This window comes from Rhineura floridana, chromosome 11 (assembly GCF_030035675.1).
Source record: "Rhineura floridana isolate rRhiFlo1 chromosome 11, rRhiFlo1.hap2, whole genome shotgun sequence".
Classification (NCBI taxonomy): Eukaryota; Metazoa; Chordata; class Lepidosauria; order Squamata; family Rhineuridae; genus Rhineura; species Rhineura floridana.
Window position 1 is genome coordinate 2,561,993 of NC_084490.1, and position 26,015 is coordinate 2,588,007.

The window sequence follows — 26,015 nt, forward strand, 5'->3', positions numbered from 1 at the left end:
TTTGGCTTAGGGCGGTATATAAATTAAATTAAATAAATAAATAAATAAATAAAATGAGGGAACGTACTGTTTTGTTTTGCAGTTTGAAACTAATGAACGATAGATTTTTTTAAAAAACGGGGAGGGGGGACTTCCCATTCAGAACCACCCATTTCAGCCTCCCATGTGTCAAATGGTGTCTTCCTCATTTGTCTGTTAGATTGTAAAATATGCAGCTGCCCCATATAAATATGAAGGAGATCTTTATGTTTGTGGTGGAAGGATGTGTATATATAATTGGACCCCCCGGGACCGGGTGCCTTGGGAGAGGTCTTGGTGAGGGTCATCTCACAAAGAGGTGCAAGGAAGAGGGTGGGCTGATCTGTCTGGCAAAGGGGAGGAGGCATCCTAGCGACAGCCCTGCAGAGGGCACCAGCTGCCCAACTTCAACAAGCTTCTGCCGTGTGATGACAGACCAGAGAGTCATAGCTGGTCTTGAGGCCTGGAAAAAAAAGTAAAGATTTGCTCCTAGGCCTGCCTTCTGGTTGGCTTGGAGCCCGAGATAAACTTTGCCATTCTCTGCCCAAACCAGTGTGACCTTCCTTTCTTACACTGAGTCTCAGACCCTGTAGCTCAGGATTATCCACACTGACTGACAGCAACTCTCAGGGATATTCCTGGCTGCACCTGGAGATGCTATCGGGGACTGACCGTGGGCCTTCCACATGCAAAGCGGGTTCTGGCACTGAACCATGGCTCTTCCCTTTTGGCTCTGTCTTTCTAAGACTTCGGAGTTAGCATATCGATTCAGAAGTCCAGGAAGTCTTATCTCTGCCATGACCTCGAGGCAAGGCAAGGCACACTGAGGTTCAGCAACATGGGAGAACATGATCTAGTGGCTTGCTTCAGTGGTTCCCAAACTTTTTATTCTCCCACAGAGCCCCTGAAAGTTGCTGAGAGTCATGGAGGGCCACTTCATGAGTTTTCTGCCTGTTCTAGCACTTGTAATGCACTGTGCTAGATGCTGCACGATGGCATTTTTTAATTTCTCATGTTGTATTTTCATGTATTACTATTTGCATTCTATAGAATCCAAATTCTAACACTGTGAAACATCATGTAAGAAATAAAGGAAGCAATACAAATACAATGAACATCATTATGCATTATTATGCATTGTGCACGGGGTTGGACTTGATGGCCTTACAGGCCCCTTCCAACTCTCCTATTCTATGATTCTATGAACATTTAGTGTGGACATGCCATGGACCACTTGAATGAAGGTCACAAACCACTAGTGGTCTGCAGAGCACACTTTGGGAACCCCTGGCTTATTATACCAGGGGGTTAGACTTGATGGTCTTATAGGCCCCTTCCAACTCTATGATTCTATGATTTACAAGGTGGTGGTTAAGGATTTCTACCCTTACGTACTTTTAACCCAAGGGTGGGGAACCTTTTTCAGCCTCATTCCCTTCTGGGCCACCTTGGGCAGGAGGTGGGGAGGATGCCAGTGGTGGGTGTGGCCAGAGGGAAAAGTGGGCGGAGCAACAAATGTAAAATCAGTGGCGGCTCCATGTCAGTGGGGCAGTGGAGTCCACTCTGGGTTTTAGCACCTTCTGCACCTCGGACAGCTCCATCAAAAGTTTGGACTAAAACCTGGAGCAGATTCCACTGCCCCACTGACATGGAGCCACCAGTCGCCACTGATGCAAATAAATATTACCGTTTTACTGCAGGCTAATTTTTCCACACTCTCCTCTCTGTCTTCCAGCTAGGGAGACAAAAGGCATTCTCAGAGCTGAAGGACACAATCCGGCCAGGCAAAACTACTTACGGAGGGTGCAAAGCAAGGGCGATAAGGGGTGCGTCCTGGGGTGTGGTGAGAGTTCTGAGGGCCGGGTAAAGCGACTTAGAGGGCCACCCCTGTTTTAACCCTTTTAAGTGGTGGTGGTGGGAGCAAAGTGTGAACGTGTGTAGAAGCCCTCCCCATCTCAGCTTTTAACACCACTAGTGGTGAATTCGGATCCCTGCCACCCCAGCCAAAGTGGGCCACATTCCCTGCCCACACTGACAACAGCCCACTAACAACATGAGTCCCCTCATGAGGAGCCCTTGCAGCTATCCTTGCGGTCACAGCCTGGACGGTGTGCCGGCTCAACAACCAAAGCAACAAGCTGGGCTTTAAAGAAGTGCAGAACCTGAGATGCTAAAAGAGAGCAGAGCTCCTTGCAAGACATCAGCTGTTTCGGCAAATTAATTCAGAGAAAAGTTTGTTATGTTTTAGCAGGCAGGCTCAGATCTAAGGTTTTGCAAGCAGAAGTCAGAGACAAAAGGAGAAGCCTTAAATTTAGTGTCAAGCCTTGAAGCAGGGCAACACAGAACACTTTATTGATTCTGTCCAGAATCCAAAGAACTGCACAGCGAGCTCCACGCATATGCAATGGAGATTTGGACTTTAGTCTTGCTCCCTCCTACCAGCCCCATGGGAAATAGGTCTTTCATACTGAAAGGAGTTTGGAATATGGCACCAAGGGGCGTGTGGGTGTATGCTAGATCCGAATATTTGCTTGTAGCACAGACTGTGATTCTGAAAATTCATTGGATACAAAAATTAATATGCACCATTCCTAAGTATCCATTAACCCCCTCCCTCCCAAAGCACGTAAATGGTGATTTCAGTATGACACATGATGCATGTTGTCTGCACTGCCGAGCCACTCCCATTCTAAGCAGATGTTCACAAGCCACGCCCCTCAAGCCACAAAACAACCCGTACACCAGGGGGCGATATATAATGCAAATTGATGGGGTGTCAGTGGTGGTGAGGGGGAGAGAGGGTTATTCTGGCATAACCTGCGCCCTCTAGTGGACATCCCATACCTTTTAAGAGTGTGTCTCAGAGCTGCTGCTGTTTCTAAGATGTTTTTTCATGTTTCAGTTAATATCTGTAGTGGGGAATCAAGAAGGATCATAGCAGCTACTGCCCCAATATTTTTTTTGGGGGGGCCTTAGTCACATATTCCAGAACTGAGGACAGACTCTATAACCAGTCTGTTTTCAGGAGAGGTGGGGAGTGAGTCCCTGGCCTTCAAAGTAAGGCCTGGCTTTTATATTCCAGAAATTCTGAGCTCCCAAATCATGCTGGTGCTATTTTTTTGTATTTGATTCACTTTGTTCCCTGTGGGACAGCTGGAGAGAACAGTAACTCTGAGCATGCACAAACAGCCTCTGGCTCATCAATGAATAGGCCCTATGTCAGTGCCAGACCGTCTCAGCCTCCCCACAACATGCTGATCTCCAGATGTTTTGGACTACAATTCCCATTGGCCCAAACCTGGGGCTGATGGAAGTTGCAGTCCAAAGTATCTGGAGAGCAACAGGTGTGTGTGTGGAGGTTGCCCCATACCTATGAAATCTGGGAGGACAGGCTCTTCAACTGAAACGTGAGGGTTGGTGGGGAATTGACAACCTCCTCCCTCCTCCCAATGCCCTTCCTCCCCGCAGCTGTGATGGCCGGCTGCGGTCTGCGTGGGCTATGCCAAGAGCATTACTCCTTGTTGTTAATCAGAGATTCTCCCCATAGAGACGAGAGAGGGCTACACCCCCCTCCTCCGGCTGAGCAGGCCACAGACACACAGCTGTGTCTCCTGCAACCTTGCACAACTACCGACCCACCAGACCCAAAGCACATCATCCGCTCCTCGCGCCCTGGTACAGCCACACTTTACATGTACCACAATGCGATTTAAGGGATCATTTCCTCTACGCATTTATTTATTTAGTTATTTCATTTATATCCCACCTTTACTCCAAGGAGCTCAAGGTGGTGTACATGGATCTTCCACTCCTCATTTAATGCCCACAACAACCCTATGAGGCAGGTTAGGCTGAGAGGCAGTGATGGGATCAAGGTCACCCAGTAAGCTTCATGGCGGAGTGGGGATTCGAACCCTGGTCTCCCAGGTCCTAGTCCAACACCCTACCCTCTATGCAACACTGGCTCTCAAGCACACACCCATGTGACCACACACAGAGAATGGCACACAATAAGAACATCAGGAGATCACAAAATGCCCCAAAGGGAAGCACACAAGCAGCCCCTGCGCGCAACCCTCTTGCGACCCCCCAGCAACTGCTATTCAGAAGCACATTACAACAAGCTTTGATTTGGATTCCTGCATTGTGTAGGGGTTGGACTTGATGACTTTATAGGCCCCTTCCAACTCTACTATTCTATGATTCTAAGCTCAAAACCCTTGACTGCAGTGGCGGTCCACATTTTGCACATCTGAACGGGCATCCCCAAACTTTCATCTAAGGATTACATGAAGGCTGACTCGTAAGGGGTCAAGGACCTGCCCATCTCGTTCAGTAGCCTCTGCTCTGACCGGTAGCGGCTTTTTAGGGTCTCAAGAGAAAGATGGTATTTCCTACGGTTTGCTACCTGATCCTTTTAACTGAGGGTGCTGGAAACAGAACCTGGGACCTTCTCCTGCATGCAAAGCACATGCTCTGCCCCTGAGCTAGGGCCCCTTCCCATAATAACTCCCAAGACACATCCCTACAGATTATAAAATTAGGGCCAAGGGAGTCCACACATCCCAGGCCCCAAGCGTTGTCGAGTAACAGAGTAGGGGAAAGAGCGAGACCCAGGCAGGGGCTGATGGGAGTTGTAGTCCAAAACATCTGGAGGCCGCAGGTTGAGGTGGGCAGTTCATAAAGTGCATCATTTGGGATCAGCGTCCCTTGACTTGGGGTGAGGGAAGATCTCCCCCAAAGATGACTGGGACAAACGAATGGTGGAAGGGGATAAGCAATCTCTGCGCCCCTTCCCCACGCTGCAAATGGTTCAGGCCAGCCTCGTCATCCGTGCCAGTCAGGTTATGCTCAATTGTCCTTGTTACTGGGTTTGGGATTAAAGTGAGAAAACAAAAAGAAGGAAAACAGGAGAGGCAGTGTGGTGTAGTGGTTCAGGTGTTGGACTGCGACCTGGGAGAACAGGGTTCGAATCCCCACACAGCCATGAAGCTCACCTGGTGACCTTGGGCCAGTCACTGCCTCTCAGCCTCATGAAAACCCGATTCAGAGGGTCGCCGTAAGTCAGAATCGACTAGAAGGCAGGACATTTACATTTTTAGAAGGAAAGCGCAATGGAATGGGAAGCAGAAAAGGGGTGGACATTTGAAAGCAGATGCGACTTGGGCAGGGGGGACCATGTGGGAGCGCTTTGCAATGCATAGGGCCCAGAGCACGTCCACGTCAGTATGGCCTACACTGAAAGCCACTCATTCTCCAGGGGTTCAGGCAGGGGGTTTGCACAGTTCTGCCTGGAGATGCTGGCTGCATACATACCATGCATTTAAAGCCCCACACCCAAGAATCCCCCTGTAACAAACTACAGTTCCCAGGATTCTTGGGGGGGATGCCAGGGGAGAAATGTGCTTGAAATGTATGTGGCGTGTACACGGCTACTGCCAGGGACTGGACCTTTTGCACACAAAGTAGGTGCTCAGCCACTGAGCCACAGCCTTTCCCTGTCTGGCCTTCCACCCTGCAGCCCTTAATGCAGGTGCTGGGAACCTGTGCCCCCCCCGATGTTCCTGGATTGCAACACCCTTAACCCCAACAAGTGCCCATGCTGACCAGGGCTGATGGGAGTTGGCTTCCAACAACATTCAACAGGGCCACAGGTTCCCCGGCTCTGAAATAAGGGACTATTCCTGGTAAATGGGCAGGAGAACACGAGGAAGCACACAAACGTAAACACTGAACGCTCATGTCTACACTGGCCCTCACAGCAGTGGTGGTTGGTGGCTCCATGTCAGTGGGGCTGTGGAATCTGCTCCAGGTTTAGTCTTAACAAGTTCAGACTAAAACCCGGAGCAGGTACCACTGCCCCACTGACATGGAGTCACCAACCACCACTGCCTCAGAGAAAGAGAGAATCTCTCCCTCTCTCTCTCTCTCTCTCACACACACACTATACACAACAGGTTGAAAGACCTGGTACTTTCCAGATGTTTTTGATTACAACTTCCATCAGTTGTGCTGGCTGGGGCTGATGGGAGTTGTAGTCCAACAACATCTGGAGGGCACCAGGCCCCAAGGCAGGCCTGATCATAAGGCAGGCCTTCTCAAGCGATGAAATCAGGAAACAAATGGCCATGCATCCTCCATTATAGTACTTTAAATGAGGGGAGGGAACCTGCGGCCCTCTAGAAGTCACTGGACTACAACTCCCATAATCCCTGACAACTGGTCATGCTGGCTGGGGCTGATGGGAGTTGTAGTCCAATATCTGGAGGGCGCCAGATTCTTCCCCTCTGCTTAAAGGGACAGAAAACGGATGAAATTTTACTTGGACAGAGGCGTCAGATTGGACAAGCCGCAGATGGGATGCCCTTCAAACCCAAGTTTTAAGAAAAGAATGATTAAAAAATAAATAAGTAAAAGGGAAGCTGATTATTTCATTTAACACTGGAGCATTTCTGAACATTTTATAGAAGTCAAACAAAATCTACCATCTGACGAAAACATAGACTTTTCTATTTTTTAAAAAAGTCTCTATCAGGAGGGTTAAAATGATTGCAGTTATTTCAAACTATTATAGTTCTAACTGAATTCAGAAAAATGTAGTTGCCAATAGTTGTAAGAAGTCTGACAAAAAAAATCTTCATGCACGCACTGCAACAGTATAGATGCCTTTTTATGATGATAGTATATTATGCACTTGGGCATGCAAAACATTTACCACTTATCTGAAAAAAAAGCCCTTTGAACATGCTCTGAAATGAATATGGAACTAAAGGACAATAAGAAACAAACTGGCATTTCTTTGTGATTATTCTATCCTCACCAGTGGCTATTCAGAAGATTTTCTCAAAGTTTCAACATTTTCCACACCTGGGGAAAAAGGTCGCACTCATTAGCTTTGGCGCAAGCAGTTAGGTGTGTTTGGGCAGTAGAGACATCACAGCATCTATGCAGCAGCACCCACCATGATTTTAGTATTTGTACCATTCATGAGGACTAGAAACTTGAATGACATTGACCAAGCAGTTCCCTTTGGGCAGAGAGGCAGTAAAAACATGCAAACAAGAAAAAGGTGAGCCAACCCCCCCCCCACAAACACAAATTAAGAACAGCCCAAAGCAACCAATGTTCACAGCCAATATTCATAACTAACAAGGGCTGTGAATAACTACGGATACACTGTGAATGAATGCGGGTGAGTAATGAATTGCTTCTTATTAATGTAACAGAATTAGACAGACAGTAATCATTTAAAGGGTTTGAATTATAGCACAGCATTTGAACCAATTTCCAAGAGTCTCTTGCAGAGGACTCCCCTTGGCCTAGCCCAGAAAAGGGTGCATGTGTGAGCTGATGGGGAAACTGAGGCATCCCATATCCCCAGTGACTTGGTTTTGAAGAAATGCAGTTGGCGAAGGGGGGCTGCTTCGGTGACAATATTTGGGTGCAGGGGGGAGGGGCCTGGAGGCAAGACTTGGGGTTCCCAAGCTATCCTGTGTACTATAAAGAGTTGTGTACTATTTGTGGAGTGGAGGTGGGGACCATGGTAAAAGAAAACAGGTGATTTTAGAGGAAGGAGTGACATGCAGTGTAGACCCTGGTCTTTTTCTTCGAGGGGGGGCAGGAAGAGAGTTCATTGTGTTGTTAATGAGCAGAAGGTGTCAGGATGGCTTGAACTGGGGGGCAGAGCTGTACTGTACCTCTGTGTTGGGGGCTGGCAATGGTGGTGGGGGTCTAGACAATTGGGCAACAGCCTTGGATAGGGGAGAACCAACTATATTGGTGTGGGAGGAACATGAAGACCAAGAATTTAGTATATACGGAGAGAAGACCAGAATTTGTTATTTTGGGGGGGGGGATCCAACAGCAGAGTTTTTGTCTGGAAAAGGTCATTGGGGAGGGGGGTTTATCAGGTGGCGGTGCGTGCCCTAAACACAGAACGATACTCTGGGATTTTGGGGAGGCCATGCCATGAATGATGTCAGAGTCTGCTCTTTTGGGGGGTGAGAGAAGGAGGGAGGCACCGCAGAAGGATACTTGTGGAGCTGCAGGGAAGATTTTAGGGGTCAGCACAGACAGAGTCAGACTCTGTGTGTGTGTGGGTGGGTGTTAAGATGAAGCCTGAATGGCCAGACCATCCTAAGATAGACAGACAGACAGACAGACAGATAGAAAGTCTGGCAGGTGCTAGATATCCTTGGATATTTGGGGTGGGGTTAATATTTGGCTTTGTGCCCAGCAGCACCCCCCATCACTACACACAGAGACAGACACCTCTTAAGGTTAAGGACCAGAGATAATATATTTGGGGGAAGCACCTCTCTCTCTCTCTCTCTCTCTCTCTCTTGGCAGCCCCCTGGATATTGATCCAGAGACATTTGTGTGTCACCCCCCACCCCTCAACACACAACCCCTTCCCTCTCTTTTCTGGGCCTGTTGCTGTGGGGCTAGGGGAAAGAAGGGGTTACAGGCAGGGGTGCCTCTGACTGGCTTAGGGGGCTGGTGGAAGTGGGGTGGGTGGGGTTCCATAAAGATAGAAGATGCGACACCTACCACACAGAGGCACATGGAAGAGAGCCTGTTCTTCGTCTTCATGGGGGTGTGGGGGTGTGGAGATGGGGGGGTGTTGAGTGGGGACCACCAGGGGAAGGAGGTGGGGGTTGGATCGTCACGAGTAGACGGAGGGAACGTGAAAGGGCGAAGGAGGGAGCAGAGGATGTGCAGAGAGAGAGAGAGGTGCAGAATGGCAAAACCTGCGATTAAAGGATTGATGCAGTGAGAGAGAGAGAGAGAGTGAGTGAGTGAGAGAGAGAGAGAGAGAGAGAGAGAGAGAGAGAGAGGAGTGTGCAAGGAAAGGAGGGGGAAGTGTGAGTAGGGGATGCAGTGTGGGTGTGAGACAGTCGCAGGATGTCTGTGTCTGTGTCTGTGTCTGTGTGTAAGCGGGAGAGTGTGTCCAGGATGCTGCGCTAGTGCGGGGGTGGGGGGTGTTGAAAGAAAAGGATGTTCCAGTTGTGAGTGTCCAATTGATGCAGAAGGAGATGGGGAGGGCTGCAACAAGGATGCTCTGGTGTGCAGTGCAAACGTGTGTGTGTGTGTGTGTGTGTGTGTGTGTGAGTGAGTGAGAGAGAGAGAGAGAGAGAGAGAGAGATCCATTGGAGCGCTTTGGGAAGGGGAATGCAGGGGTGGTGATGTGGGGGGTGAGGCATGTGTGCCTGCCAGGACTTTGCATGGGGATGTGGGAAGCAAAGTGAGTGTTACGAGTGTGTCACCAAAAAGTCAATGCAGTGGTTCAGAGCATGCAGATGAAACAGTGTGTGTGTGTGTGTATTAGAGGGAGAAAGGAAAAGAGAAAGATCATTGCAGTGTTCCAAATGCTCAAGGATAGTACAAGAAACCCACACAAATCAAATCATTAAAGCCTCTATGAGTGTGTAGCTGGAACATCATGAGGAATGGTGTGTGTGTGAGTGTGTGAGAGTGTGAGTGCCAGGGAGGGACAGAGAAGTGCAGAGTTGACATGCAACAGGGCTGGGCATGAGGAATACATATCTGTGCAATGTGTGAATTTTGCACATCGCTCAGTGGTGACCTGCAGCTGAATGTGTGAAAGGCCAGAAAATGATCTGTGGCATTTGATCTGCAACAGCTTCTTCGCACATGCCAGTCATCTCTTGATGTGGCAGTCACATAGTTGATTAATATGCATGTGTCCTCATGAAGAGAAAGACAGTAAGAGAACATGTGAATGAACAGAGGAGGCACGGGTGCGTGCATGCATGCACACACACACAGAGTGAAATGGTGAAGTATGTGTAGCAAGAACAGTTTTGAAAATCTCATCTGTGTGAGTGCACATGTGTGTGAAAGAGGGACAACTGATTGCATGTGCAATGATGCCGTGTAAAGGAACTCATAACAATCCCACGTACAAGTAGCACATTTGCACCAGTTCCAGGTTTTACTGCCTCCAAAGAGCACAAAACTGTGAGCTAGTGTGGCATAGTGGTTAGAGTGTTGGACTAGGACCTGGGAGACCAGGGTTTGAATTCCCACTCAGCCGTGAAGCTCCCTGGGTGACCTTGGGCCAATAACTGTCTCTCAGCCTAACCTTCCTCACAGGGTTGTTGTGAGGATAAAATAGAGAGGGGGAAGCCACGTACACCACCTTGAGCTCCTTGGAGGAGAGGGGGGATAGAAATGGAGCAAACAAACAAGCAAAACATAAACAAATCTGCCCATCCCCATGGGTCAAAACCACGATACTAGCATTGTGCAACCTGTCAATACAGACCAGTGGCTTCATGCTGTGGCCCAACCATGCGAAGAGAGCCCCCCCCTTTTTTGTGGCTCAAACATACAAGCAAAACCAGGCAGTTTATGGCACTGCTGGTGGTCTACTATGCATGGCTGGCCGTGGACAGGATTTGGCCCACACTGCACAAAAGGGAAGAGACCTGTTTTACACCAACACGCTACACAGCAATACGCCAGTTGCTAGAAAGACGGATATTCACTCTGTCTCTCACACACAGAGCATGGCAAGAAAGGCTCCTCCTCTGAGATTCAATTCATATCTGCCCGTTGGGATCATCTGTGAATTAAGCCAGCATGCGGGTTTAAGTCCCACAAGTCTTTCCAGCCCCAAAACCTCCATTCACCAGCTGATTTCAAAAGCAAGTCACTGTTCTCCCAGGCTCAGTCTCTCCCCCCACCCCCCAATTTCCAAAATGGAGATAACAACACCAGACTTACTCACAGGGTGGCGCTTAGGGATTAGCAAGAGTATGTATGAGAAAGCGTTTTCAAAGAATGCTGTGTAAATGCCAAGTAATGGCATAATCTCCTGTGAACGGCCCTGCTTTATTTATTTATTTAACCAATTTTATATACCACGTGATTGTAGAAAACCTCTAAGCTATTTACAAAAAAAAATTAAAATGATCAATAAAAACAAGTAATTAAAACATTTTGAAACCAAACAGCAATAGACTAAAAAGATTAAAAAGACATCAACATCTATGGTTCTGGATAGGCTTGTAAACAAAGAAGTTTTAAGCAGGCATCAAAGTGAAGCAGTGAGGGCAGAGAAAGAACAAAGAAACCTGTAACTGACTGTGATCAATTAATTATAAGTACCACTGCAATCGGACCATGCTGGTCACTGACCGTAACAATAAAGATTATTATTATTATTATTAAGCAGGCATAAAAAACAATACAGGGAAGGTGCCTGCCTGAGGTCAATAGGCAGGGAGTTCCAAAGGGTTGCTGCTGTCACACTGAAAGAACCATTTCTCATGGGTTGAGCTGCTCAAAGAAGTATTCTATCAAAGGTGTGCATGTGATGGAGACAGCGAGAGAGCACATCTGCTTATGTGCACAAGAGGCCGTGCAAAGTGCTTGTTGAGGATGTGGTTGTGTGTTAATATGTAGCTTCCCTCCACCTGGTGGCCTTCTCCAGACAGTTTGGTCTACAACTCCCATCAGCCCCCAGACAGCACGGTCATACAATGTCAGGACTGATGTGAGCACAATCCTGCCGAGGGGACGGGGGTGGCGAATGGGAGTTGTAGTCCAAACCATCTGGAGGAGGACACCAAGTTGGCAATGGCTGATTGTAGATGACTTTTCCAAGCTCTGGTATATACACACACACACACACATCTACCGAAAAACCACAAGATCTTATGGGAGATTACTATCATTACTTCTGCTACAAATAACGTATGAGAACAAACTCTGCACTAGTGTCCTGCAACATGTAGATGGTGCCCCATATAAAATAATTCTTAATTGTGGAAGAAGGACACACAAGCACGGTTCATAGTATGCACAATGTCCAGCAGTCACATCAACCACTACCCAGCACCCAGTAATGGGGAAAACAGAGCATGCGCTGCCTCACATAGGTATAGAGCATGTCACAATGAGATGGCCACAAACACAGAAGAAAGTCAGTAGTTTTTACTGTAAAATGGGCCTTCACACACACTCACACATATGCACATCCTGTTAGCGTGGGGTGTTATGTGCATCTCTAGGGAAAATGATGGTTTGGGGTATAGTGGTGGTAAGGGTAATAAAGTAAGGGGAGGGAATAGCAGTGGGGGGGTAGTTTGCCTAGAGAATAGTGCTTGCTTTTTATGCCTAACCCCTGCCCCCCATCATGCCCCCCACCTCTAATATGTTCTAGCTTGGAGGCATTAAGGCTGCATACCCACCATACTTTAAAAGCACATATAAATAACATCCCCCCCTAAAGAATCCTGGGAACCATCGTTTACCCTTCACAGAGCAACAGTTCCCACCACTGTTACCAAACTACAGTTCCCAGGATTCTTGGGGGGGGGATGCGCTTTTAATGGGCTTTAAATATATGGTGTGTAGTTCGCAGCCTATATCCCTGGAGATCCGTTGCTGGAAATCAAGCGTGGGGCGAGTGCTGTTGTGCTGGCACCCTGTTTATGGACTTCCCTGTGGGGCGTCTGTCTGGCCACTGAGAGAACAGGTTGCTGGGCTAGATGGGGGGGGCCCTTCTGGCCTGATGCAGCTGCAAAGCTCTTTTGTCATTATTCTCTGGTGGTCTTTTTGTTTAATGCAGGAGGCGTCAGAGACCCCTCCCAGCCATTTCCTGGGCCCTGCTTTCTCCTGCCCTATCCATGCCAACCTTTCCCACTTGCCAGCCCCAAAGAACCACAGCCCACCCCCATGAGCGGTGGCAAGAACAATCCCCAACTCCAGCCCCGAACAAGCAGACATCCTTACCCTCCACAGCACCCCTAGAAGGGCCTGGAGAAGCAGCCTCCACACCCCTGACCCCCTATCGCCCAGTGCTCCTGCCCTAGGAATAAGGGGAGCTGCCTTGTACGAGCCAGACCACCGGTCCATCTAGCTCAGTATTGTCTACACTGACTGGCAGCAGCTCTCTAAGATTTTCAGGGACGGCTGGCAGAGACCCCTGTCTGAAAGTCCCGGAGGTGCCAGGGATTTGACCTGTGCCCTTCTGCATGCAAAGCAGATGCTCTGGGAGAGGCCTTAAAAGACAGGGGGGAGATTGGGGGATGGATGCCTGTGGCTCCTTCCCCTCTTGCCCTCCAACTCCCCCCCCCAAGGGCGGAAACCCCATTCGCCTTTCCCATCCGCATTGATGTATTTCCTACATCCACACCGGCCTCCCTGACTCTTAGTTGCTTAGCAACCAAGCCACTGGGGTTGCCATGGCGACAGGCTCCGGCTCCTGCTGGGTTTTTTTGTAGGATGCAGTTTTTTAAAAAGGAAGAAAAAGATAGTGGCCTGCCATTATTATTATTTTTATAAAAAAGAACATTTGGGGCCAAAAGTTTTGGGGAGGGAGTTAAAAAAGAGAGGGAAATTGTTGTTGTTGATATTATTATTGGTATTTTAAATTGATATCCCGCCCATCCTCCCCAAAAGGAGCCCTGGTCAAAGGGTTCTGTGTGGAGACAGACAAGGCCTCGGCCTTCCTGCTTTACTCAGATCTAGACGTAGAAGGAAAACTCTCCTTCCTCCTCTGCCCTCCTCACACCTCGGTTGCAGGCAGCGGCAGAGCAACTGTACTCCCCCTCAGAACCAGCTGCATTTTAAGAAGGTGGCGAATGAGGGACCCCTCACAGAAGCAACTTCCACGCAGGTTTGGCTGCTGCCAGTCAGGGCAAGACAAGGGAGCCTGCTGGGAACACAGCACCCTTCACTTGATATGACACAGTTATCTTCTCCATTGCAATAGGGAACGCAGTACAAAGACACACACATACTCTCTCAACATGCATGCTAAGATAACCAGTGCTCCCCTCGGCCTGCTTCTGAGTTCCCTTAGTTATTGCAAGAAAGTTTGTGGCAAAGTGATTCCAAATTATACTGTTTCCTTGATCTAGAATATTGGTTAAAAATTGTGTGTTTGTGTGTGTTTTCTGAGCTACACAGAACGCTTCTTCAACACCACAGGTAACAGAGCCAAAGACATGTCCTGTGCACAACAAAAATATATAGGGCAGTCTTTGCCAGCCTGGTGCCTTCCAGATGTTTGGAACTACAACTCAGGCTGGAGCAGATGGGGGCCGTAGTCCCACACATCTGGAGGGCACCAGGTTGGTGAAGGCTGCTGTAGGGGCTGACCCAATTCCCTTCCTTTCTGTTCCTCCCCATGCAATCTGTAACATGTCCATGAGAACCTTTCCAAGCTTCCCGCCTCCCCATTATGGTATTTTACATTTTACTTTAGTTATATAAATGCGGATCATACTGTTTCCATACAGTTTTGTTAAAAAGGAATCCCCCCCCCCGAGAAATGTACAAATCTGAGCGTTGGCAGGTCATTTCCCAGCCTAGTTCAAGGTGCTTACTGTTTAAAGCCCGAAATGGATATGGACTGCCTTCAAGTCGATCCCGACTTATGGCAACCCTATGAATAGAGTTTTCATGGTAAGCAGAATTCAGAGGGGGTTTCCCATTGCCTTCCTCTGAGGCTGAGAGGCAGCGACTGGCCCAAGGTCACCCAGTGAGCTTCATGGCTGTGTGGGGATTCGAACCCTGGTCTCCCAGGTCGTAGTCCAACACTCTAACCACTACGCCACACTGGCTTTCACACCTTAAGTCCCAAATATCTGAGAGACCACCTCCTTCCTACAGACCCTACTGGGTGTTGAGATCAGCAGAGGGGGCCCTTTTGGTATTTTGCCACCCTCAGAAGCTCAGAGTGGTGGTGGCCCAGGAGAGGGCATTCTCTGTGCTGGCCCCTAAGCTATGGAACTCCCTCCCCACCAAGGTGCGTCTGGTAACTTCATTGTAAAACTTTTGGAGAATGCTGAAAACGCACCTCTTTACGCTGGGTTTTGACACCTGAGACGTATATTTTTAGGATCCACCCTATTTTTTGTGACGTTGTTTAGGTTGTTTTTAACTGTTTCAATTATTTATTTATTTATTATTTTATTTATATCCCGCCCTTCCTCCCAGCAGGAGCCCAGGGTAGCAAACAGAAGTGCTAAAAACACATCAAAACATCATAAAAATAGACCCTAAAATACACCAAAACAAAACAACTTTAAAAACATTTTTTTAAAAAAAAGCTTTTAAAACATCTTTAAAAAAGGGTTAAAAAACATATTGTTTTAAAAAAACATATTAAAAAGCAATTCCAACACAGACGCAGACTGTGTTTTAAACTAATTACGTGTTTTAAAATTGTTGTAACCTGCCCTGGGACCTCTGGTATTATTATTATTATTATTATTATTATTATTATTATTATTATTATTATTATTATTTAGCTATATATCCCGCCCTTTCTCCCAGTAGGAGCCCAGGACAGCAAACAAAAGCACTAGAAACACTCTATAACATCATAAAAACAAACTTTTATATTAAAAGAAAACATCCTTACAAAGGTATTAAAACAATACATCTTTAAAAACATCTTTAAAAAAAACCTTTAAAAACATCTTGAAAAGCCATTCCAGCACAGACGCAGACTGGGATAAGGTCTCTACTTATAAGGCTTGTTGAAAGAGGAAGGACTTCAGTAGGGGCTGAAAAGATAACAGAGATGGCGCCTGTCTAATATTTAAGGGGAGGGAATTTCAAAGGGTTGGTGGGACCACACTTAAGGTCTGCTTCCTATGTTGTGCAGAATGGACCTCCTGATAAGATGGTATCTGCAGCAGGTCAGAGCACAGTGATCAACTGGGTATATAACAGGAAAGACAGTCTTTCAGGTATCCTAGTCCAAAGCTGTATAGGGCTTTGTACACCAAAACTAGAGCCTGGTAGCTAATATGCAGCTAGTGCAATTCATTCAGTGACATGTTAGCGATACCCTGCTGGAGTGAGCAGTCTTGCTGCCGCATTATGCACCAGCTGCAGCTTCCAGACCAGCCTCAAGGGCAGCCCCACAGAGAGCGCATTACAGTAATCCAGCCTGGAGGTTACCAGGACATGGACAACAATGGTCAGGCTATCCTGGTCCAGAAACAGCCACCAAAGCTGGTAAAAGGCACTCCTAGCCACTGAGGTCACCTGGGCCTCTAGCGACAAAGATGGATCCAGGAGCACCCCCAGACTACGGACCTGCTCTTTCAGAGGGAGTACGACCCCATCCAAAGCAGGCAACTGAGCAATCATCCAAACTCAGAAACCACCAACCCACAGCACCTCCATCTTGCTAGGATTCAGAGTCAGTTTATTGGCCCTCATACAGTCCACCACCGAGTCCAGGCAGTGGTCCAGGGCTTGAACGGCCTCTCCTGATTCAGATGTTACAGAGAAATAGAGCTGGGTATCATCAGCGTACTGCTGACACCTCACCCCAAGTCTTCTGATGACTGCTTCCCAGGGCTTCATGTAGATGTTAAACAGCATGGGGGACAAGATGGTACCCTGTGGCACCCCACAGCACAACTGCCAGGGGGCTGAAAAACAATCACCCAATGCTATTCTCTGAAAACGACCTTGGAGATAGGATCAGAACTACTGTAAAACAGTGCCTCCAATACCCATCTTGCCAAGTCGGCCCAGAAGGATACCATGATCAATGGTATCAAAAGCCATCGAAAGATCAAGTAAGAATAACAGGGTCACACTCCTCCTGCTCTTCTCCCAATAGAAGTCATCCATCAGGGTGACCAAGGTCAATTAATAATAAATAAATAAAAAATACAGAGTACTTCAGCAAGCACCTGGCAGTGGAGGCTGGTGGCTCCATGTCAGTGGGGCGGTGGAATATGCTCTGAGTTTTAGTCTGAACTTTCAAGGAGCTGTCCAAGGTGCTTCAGACTAATACCCAGAGCACTGACACACTGACATCAGGGCTAGCAGCTGCAACTGCACTTCTCCCCTGGTGAACTATGGCCACTAGCATTTCCTTTGAGCTGAGCTTGAATCGCCACCTTGTGTGAACATGTTATACATCTATATATCAGAGCTTGGAAAAGTTACTTTTTTTGAACTACAGCTCCCATCAGCCCAATCCAGTGGCCATGCTGGCTGGGGCTGATGGGAGTTGTAGTTTTAAAAAGTAACTTTTCCAGGCTCTGGTATATATACACACACACACATCTACCGAAAAACCACAAGATCTTATGGGAGATTACTATCATTACTTCTGCTACAAATAACGTATGAGAACAAACTCTGCACTAGTGTCCTGCAACATGTAGATGGTGCCCCATATAAAATAATTCTTAATTGTGGAAGAAGGACACACAAGCACGGTTCATAGTATGCACAATGTCCAGCAGTCACATCAACGACTATCCCGCACCCAGTAATGGGGACAACACAGCATGCGCTGCCTCACATAGCCACAAACACAGAAAGAACAACGAAATCACACAATTAGACCTCCCACTGCATCCTTCTCCAGAAATGAGAAAACAAGCATTATATAAAAGAAATAGGAAAAACCCTGATGTGCCAGTGTGGCCTAGTGGTTAGAGTGTTGGACTACGACCTGGGAGACCAGGGTTCGAATCCCCACACAGCCATGAAGCTCACTGGGTGACCTTGGGCCAGTCACTGCCTCTCAGCCTCAGAGGGAGGCAATGGGAAACCCCCTCTGAATACCGCTTACCATTCACATGGTCGCCATAAGTTGGGATCGACTTGAAGGCAGTCCATTTCCATTTATCCTTTTTTCAGTCAAATGCTTTTTCCTATAACATTCCCCAAAGTATACAATTAACTTGTTGAATAAGAATGTGTGTGTGTGTGAGTGAGTGAGTGAGTGAGTGAGTGAGTGAGTGAGAGAGAGAGAGAGAGAGAGAGAGAGAGAGAGAAATTGGTGGCTAATTTTGCCACAGAGGCTGATGAAATTCATGAACATATATAAGTGATAATGGAATTGTGAATTTTGGTTTATATCAAACAAATTAATCCATCTGCATCCCCCACTTTTCAAAGGCATGTAGCATTTATGCATAGAGTCCCTGTACATATTTCTAAAAGCCCGAAAACAGCGCCTATAATTTAAATCCTCAATTTTAATTCAGAACCCAAATTCTCATCCCCCTTCCACAGAGTCAGAGGCTAATTGAGCCACAAACCCAACCTTAACCCCCCCCCCCAACATCTACTTGTTGGCATCAGAACTTGATCTGACTTGTGAGGGGGGGAGGGGTTGTCAAAGCAAGTGCTGGTGTAATTGACCTGATGCAAAATTCAAAAAGACAGCAAATTTAAAATCAAAGCCAGCTCCAGTCAGAAGCCTTGTATCAACTTACAAATGGAACCCAAATTAGTCCCTAAAACACATATTGGGCCAGTATCAGAGTGAACCCAGAGATGTGCATAAGAAATACCAGCATCTGCAAGCAAAATGCCAAATAAAAATTGATTGGGTGGGCAGGGGAGGACAAAACCTGAAACAGAGGACAGGAAATTGGGGAAGGTCCGTAGCTACGTGGCAAAGCCTTTGCTTCACATGTGAAAGGTCCCAGGTTCAGTGCCCAGTGGCAGCTCCAGGCAGGGCTGGGAACTCTTCCCATCTGAAACCTGGAGTGCTGCTGCCTGTCAGTGTAGATCAAGGGCTCCCAAACTGTGGTCCACTGATGAGCTTCGTTCAAGTGGTCTGCGGCATACCCGCATTAAATAATCATATTGCCACCCTGGGCTCCTACTGGGGGGAAGGGCGGGATTATTATTGATTATTATTATTGATTATTATTATTGATTATTATTATTGATTATGATGATTTTTAATTGTATTTGCATTGCTGCTTTTATTTCTTAAATGGTATTTTATTGCATTACAGTTTGAATGGAATGGAATTCAAATAGTAATTTGAATAATCTGTAATTCAATAAAACACCATTTAAGAAATAAAAGCAGCAATTAAAAATACAGTTAAAAATCATACGCAGCACAATTACAACGGCTACAACAGGAAGGAAAATCATTAAGTGGCCCACAAAGACCATCAGCAGTTTTCAAGTGGTCCGTGGGAGGCAACGTTCGGGGAACCCCCTGGTGTTGACGACACTGAGCTGGGTAGACCATTGCCCTGACTGGGTGGAAGGGTGCTTCCCCTGAAACAGGCTGAACCAGTACATGAGCCGATGGTAACAGGCCAGGGTGAATTCCCCAAGTGTCTGATTTCTGCTGGTACTCATGCACGCTTGCAAATCACGCCCTCCTGGATGGCTGGTCCATGAGGGCGCAGGGGCTCCCGCCCCACCAACCTCATTGTGCCCTTAACCAGCCCCCACCGGCCCGCCTTCTTACTTACAAGCAGTCCAAGGGGCTGCCAGCCTCCTCCTCCCCCTTCGTCTCAGGGTTGCCCTTGCAGAACTCAGCAGCGAGGAGGAGGGGGGGCAAAGCTAGGATCAGCCGTCTCCACCTCTCATCGGTTCTGGCTCTGCCTGTCATTACCTTTGGCTCCTCCTACTGTGGGGCTCCCTGCCTTCCGCCCTCCCAGTCCCAATGGGCACCAGCCCCCATTGCCTGAAAGGGAGTCAGGGTTACCCGATAGACGAGGGCACCCCCTTGCTCACCCCTTCAAATAGCTCTAAATCGAAGCACATTCTGGGGACTCAGCCTGGATGGACTCCAGATCCTACGAAGCCCAACAGACGGCACAATTAAGGCTAAAGGATGAAAACGGCCACGCTGGCTGGGACTGACGGGAGGGGTAGTCCAAAACATCTGGAGGGCACCAGGTTGGGGAAGGCTGCCACGTGTGGACAGGAGAGCTGCTGGTGATTCATCCCTCAAAAGACATTCTCCTACCCCTTGTTTTGTCAAATGAGGCAAAGAGAGGAAGTTTAACATTTAAATTGGGGGTGGGGAGGGGAATGGGAAGATCCACTTGGGAGAACTTTTGCCCTGTAAAGTAAGAGAATGCATCTGCAGCCCACTGAGGGAATTTCACTTAAGATGGAGTGCTGCATTTCCCAGGGAAGATCCATCTTCCTAGCAGAATGTTGACTCGTTCTGTTTGCACTGACAATAGTGAGCTCGATTTTATTTATTTACTTATTTTACTTGTATGTTTAAATGCCACCTTTCCTCTGAGGCACTCGAAGTGGTATACTGTACAAAGACGGTCCTCCCCCTCCTGATTTTATCCTCACAACAACCCTCTGAGGTAGGTCAGGCTGACAGTGACTAGCCCCCAAGGTCACCCAATGAGATTCATGTGGCCGAGTGGGGTTTAAACCCTGGTCTCCCAGGTCTCAGTCCAACCACTACACCACATGGGCTCTGTTAGACTCCAGGTGAAAGCTGGAGCATTAAGGGTGGGCAAAAGGAAAGACTTCTTCACACCATGCACAGGTAAACTATGCATTCACTGCCAAAAGATGTGGCGATGGCCGCCAACTCAGACAGCTTTAAAAGAGGAATGAAACAAATTCGCAGAGGAGAAGGTTATCAGTAGCCACTAGTCATTATGGCTAGGTATATTTCCTCCAAGACCAGATCTGTTTGCCAGCCTAACAGTCACTGGAAAAACAACGGGAGGCCCTGTGGACGACTGGCCTCTTGTTCTGCTTGCAAAGTTCCTGGAGCGTCCTGAGCGGCCACTGTGAGAACAGGATGTTCGTCAGAATGGGCCTTTGGTGATTCAGCAAGGCTCTTATCTTCTGTGATTACTGGGCCTTTCTTTTTTTGATTTATATCCCGCCCTTTCTCCCAGCAGGAGCCCACACTTTAATAATAATAATAATAATAATAATAATAAATTTAATTTCTTCGTCGCCTATCTGGCCGATGGCCACTCTAGGCGACTTACAAATTTGTTAGAATACAATTGATAAAATATAATAATACAATATAAAAACAATACATCTGCAGCAACAATATTAAAACTGGGCAGGAGGCATTACAGTTATAACAATTAACCCTCCCCGGATACCCCGAAGGCCTGCTGAAAGAGCCAGGTCTTTAAGGCTTTCCGAAACACATTTAGGGAAGAGGCGTGCCGGAGATCTTGTGGGAGGGAGTTCCAGAGAGTGGGGGCCGCCACTGAGAATGCCCTCTCTCTAGTACCCGCCAATCTGGCTGTTTTTGTTGGCGGGATTGAGAGAAGGTCCTGTGTGGCCGATCTTGTCGGGCGGCATAATTGGTGGCGTTGAAGGCGCTCCGTGAGATAAACTGGGCCGAAACCGTGTAGGGATTTAAAGGTCAATACCAACACCTTGAATTGGGCTCGGAAAACAACTGGTAGCCAGTGTAGGTCGAACAACACTGGTGTGATGTGATCTCGGCGGCGACTATTCATAAGTAGTCGAGCCGCCGCATTTTGTATCAGTTGTAATTTCCGGACCGTTTTCAAGGGTAACCCCACGTAGAGCGCATTACAGTAGTCCAAACGAGAGGTGACCAGGGCGTGTACCACTAGTGGGAGCTGGTGAACAGGAAGGTAGGGTTGCAGCCTTCGTATGAGGTGTAGTTGGTACCAGGCTGCCCGGCTCACTGCCGAAATCTGAGCCTCCATGGACAGCCTGGAATCAAGTACAACCCCAAGGCTGCGGACCTGGTCCTTTAGGGGTAGACTCACCCCGTTGAACTTCAGGTCAATGTCGCCCAACCTTCTCTTGTCCCCCACAAGTAGTACCTCGGTCTTATCAGGGTTCAACTTCAGCTTGTTCCTTCCCATCCATCCACTCACGGATTCCAGGCACTTGGACAAGGTCTCCACAGCCAACTCTGGTGAAGATATAAACGAGAGATAGAGCTGAGTGTCATCCGCATATTGATGTCACTGCAGCCCAAATCTCCTGATGATTGCCCCCAGCGGCTTCATATAGATGTTAAATAGCATGGGAGAGAGGATAGAGCCCTGTGGCACACCACAATTGAGAGGCCAAGGGTCTGATACCTCCTCCCCCAACGCTACCTGTTGGTACCTGTCGGAGAGAAAGGAATGGAACCACTGTAATACAGTGCCTCCAATTCCCAATGCCTCCAGGCGAAGCAGAAGGATACTGTGGTCGACAGTATCAAAAGCCGCTGAGAGATCGAGGAGGACAAGAAAGGTGGATTCTCCCCTATCTAATGCCCTCCTCAAATCATCTACCAGAGCGACCAAGGCTGTTTCAGTTCCGTGACCAGTCCTGAAACCCGATTGGTATGGATCCAAATAATCCGTTTCATCCAAGTGTGCTGACAACTGGTTGGCCACCACTCGCTCAATGACCTTGCCCAGAAATGGTAAATTCGAAATTGGGCGGAAGTTATCGAATACTTGGGGATCCAAGGAGGGCTTCTTTAAGATGGGCTTTACAATTGCCTCCTTGAAGGCTGATGGCATCACACCCTCTTTCAAGGATGCGTTTACCACCGCTTTGATCCCCTCGCCCAATTTCTCTTTGCAGCTCACAAGGAGCCACGAAGGGCAAGGATCAGTAAGACAAGTGGTTGGCTTCACAGATGAAAGCACCTTGTCCACTTCCTCAGAAGGGAGAAGCCGAAACCGATCCCAATTTACCGGCATGCAACTGGCCAATTCTGGTTCATCCACTGTGTCCACGGCGCACAGGATCGAGCTCCGTAAGTGTTCGATTTTATCGGCGAAGTGTTTTGCTAATAAGTCATAGGAGGCCTTTGACTGTTCCAAGGGTTCCTGAGCAACTGGACCGACCAGGCTTCGGACCACCTGGAACAGCCTCCTGGGACAGCACTCCGCAGACGCAATAGAGGCAGCAAAGAAAGCCTTCTTTCCTACCTTTATTGCCACTTGGTAGGCAGCTACTGCTGCTCTAACCTGTGTCCGGACATCTTCGGAGCGGGATTTCCGCCACCGGCGCTCTAGTCGTCTCACCTCCTGTCTCAGACTACGCAACCGCGGTGTATACCATGGTGCTAGCTGAGTTCTATTCAGGGGGAGAGGACGTTTCGGAGCCACCCGGTCTAATGCCCTGGTGATCCCCACGTTCCACTCCTTCACCAGGGTTTCGACCGGGCGACCTTCAGCAGGTTCCAATTCCCCAAGCGCAGTCAGGAATCCATCCGGATCCATCAGGCGTCTGGGGCAGACCATTTTAATAGGTCCTTCACCCCTGCGGAGGGGGCATGGCAACAAGAAGTCTATATTTACCAGGTAGTGGTCTGACCATGACACAGGAGTGGCAAGAATCACTCCCAACTTCAGGCCACTTCTCTCCTCTCCCAGGACAAATACTAGGTCGAGAGCATGACCGGCTACATGGGTGGGCCCAGTATTACTTAGGTACAGTTCCCAGGAAGCCATGGTTTCCAGGAAATCCCGAGGGGCTCCTATGAGAGCGGCCTCGGCATGCACGTTAAAGTCACCCAGAACTAACAGCTCTGGGGACAATGCCCGTACAGCCGAGACCACCTCCAGCACCTCGGCCAGGGAATCTGCCGTGCAGCGGGGTGGGCGGTACACCAGCAAGATCCCTAAACTGTCCTTCGGGCCCAACCTCCAGTACATACAATCAACAAATTGAGTCCTATGGAGGGGAGGTCTGGCAAAAACCAAAGACTCTCGATAGATGACTGCCACACCCCCTCCCCGCCTTCCCACCCTCGGCTGCTGTGCGTAACGGAAACCTGGCGGACACATGGCCTCAAGAATTGGAGCAGAGGCTTCGTCCAGCCAAGTCTCCGTAATACATGCCAGGTCTGCGCGCCCATCCAAGATCATATCATGGATGAGCGAGGTTTTCTGAGCCACAGACCTGGCATTACATAACAGCAGTCGAAGGTCGGTAGGAACCTTGCGTCCCCCAGTTTCCGTCTGGTTCTGAGCAGACCCGGAACATGGGATGGATATAATGCATCTGTCCCGTGTTCCCCTATTCCGGCGTGGTCTGCTAGCAGCACCCTTCCAGCGCCTGCCGCCCAAACTTCCTATAACTTGGCCCCCCACCTCCCTCTCCGGCTTGCACATGCCTCAATCCCACTTTAGTGTGGCGGCACCAACCCTTTGAAATTCCCCTCCCTGAAACATTAGACCGTCTCTCTGATCTGTTTGGCTCCTGCTGAAGATTTCCTCTTTCCACAAGCTTTTTAAGTAGAGACCTTATCCCAGTCCACATCTGTGTTGGAATTGGTTTTAAACATTTTATTAATTTATTTATTGCACTTGTATACCGCCCCATAGCTGAAGCTCTCTGGGCAGTTTACAGCAATCAAAAACATTAAAACAAATATACAATTTAAAACACATATGTGTTTAAAGGGGGTTTTTAGGAGATTTTTTTTAAAGGATGTTTTGTTTTTAGTATGTTTTTTAAGTGTTTTGTTTTTATGATGTTTTATGGTTGTTTTTATAGATGTTTTTAGTCTTTTGTTGTTTGTTTGCTGCCCTGGGCTCCTTCTGGGAGGAAGGGTGGGATTTTTATTATCATCATCATCATCAACAACAACAATTTCAATAACAATAATAATAATAATAATTTTCTCATTAACAGTTAGTCTAGTAAACAAACACATTCTGCAGGTTTCAACATGCTGGACTAGATTGATCTTTGGCTCCAACAGGGCTGTTTTCTTGTGTTCTGAGCTACAGACCCTTCCTTAGTTTGGCTCTCACACATTTTGCTCACAAGAGTAATGGCCATTTGGTGCAAAAAAAAAAAAAAAAGGTTCCAGAATGTCAGCATGCCAACAATCTGGCACAAAAAATATTGAAGTACTGCAAAAAAAAAAATGGAGATGTCACAAGAATATATAATGTCTGTTGACATAAGCATGAGTGGGTTTGGCACGAGCACGGCAGATTCAACAATAATAATAACAACAACAATATTTTTGATTTATTACCCACCTTCACCCTAAGAGCTCAGGACAGGTCACAACAGTTTAAAATGCAACCTTAAAAACAGTTTAAAATAAATTACAATCACAAGTACAGGGTGGATCGTACAAATGTACGCCTCCGGTGTCAAAGGCCAGGGTGAAGAGCTGCATCTTCAGCATTCAACGAAAACTGTACAATGAAGTTGCCAGAAGCACCTTGGTGGAGAGGGAGTTCCACAACTTAGGGGCCACCACAAAGAATGCCCTCTCCTGGGTCACCCTCCCCCCTCAAACTTCCAAGGGTGGAGGAACTACCAAGAGGGCACTATTCACAGTTCTTAACACCTGAGGGTCTGCAAGGAAGGAGGCGGTCTTTCAGATATTTGGGGTCTATGTTGTTCAGGGCTTTTAACGTGAGCACCTTGAATTGGGCCCAGAAACGAACTGACAACCAATGCAGCTGTTTTAAAGCACAGATTATATGAGCTCTAAACAGAACCCCACTCAGCAATCTGACCACTACATATTGGACCAACTGAGGTTTCCAGGTCATCTTCAAGGGGAGCCCCATATAGAAAGCATTGCAATAATCCAGAATGCATGATTAGCCATGAGACTAAGAATGGAATCTCCATAATCCGAGGCAGGTTACCTCTGATTACCATGCAGTAGGGAAAACAAGGGAGGGCTGTGGCTTTCAGGCCCTAGTCATGAGCTTCCCAAGAAGGACATGCGGCTCAGCTACTGTTGGAAACTGAATGTCTTCATGGTCATCACTGTGAAAAAAATGTTCATAAGAACGTAAGAAGAGCCCTGCTGGATCCGGACAGTGGAACATCTAGTCTAGCATCCTGTTCTCACAGTGGCCAACCAGATGCCCCAAAGGGAAGCCCACAAGCAGGACCCGGGTGCAAGGAGCACTCTCCCCTCCTTTGATTTACAGCAGCTGGTATTCAGAAGCATCCTGCCTCTGACTGTGGAAGCAGAACACAGCCATTGTGGCTAGTGGCCACTCATAGCCTTCTCCTCCTCCAGGAATATGTCTAATACCCTTGTAAGGCCATCCAAATTTGTAGCCATCTTTAATTTTTGTGGGAGTGAATTCTATAGTTTTAACTATGCACTGTGTGAAGAAATCCTTCTTTTGTCTGTCCTGAATTTTCCAACGTCCAGCTTCACTGGATGTCCGCAGGTTCTAGTAATGAGAGGGCAAAACAAATTCTGTGTCCACTTTCTCCATGCCGTGCATAATTTTCAGAGCTTGGAAAAATTACTTTTTTAA

General features: G+C 47.8%; 1 protein-coding gene across 4 annotated transcripts in view; it reads right to left on the reverse strand.

Moving 5' to 3' along the window:
• Positions 1 to 26,015, reverse strand: part of DLG4 (discs large MAGUK scaffold protein 4) — a 149,787-nt gene that overhangs the window by 74,993 nt on the left and 48,779 nt on the right. The gene's annotated exons all lie outside the window — the stretch shown is intronic.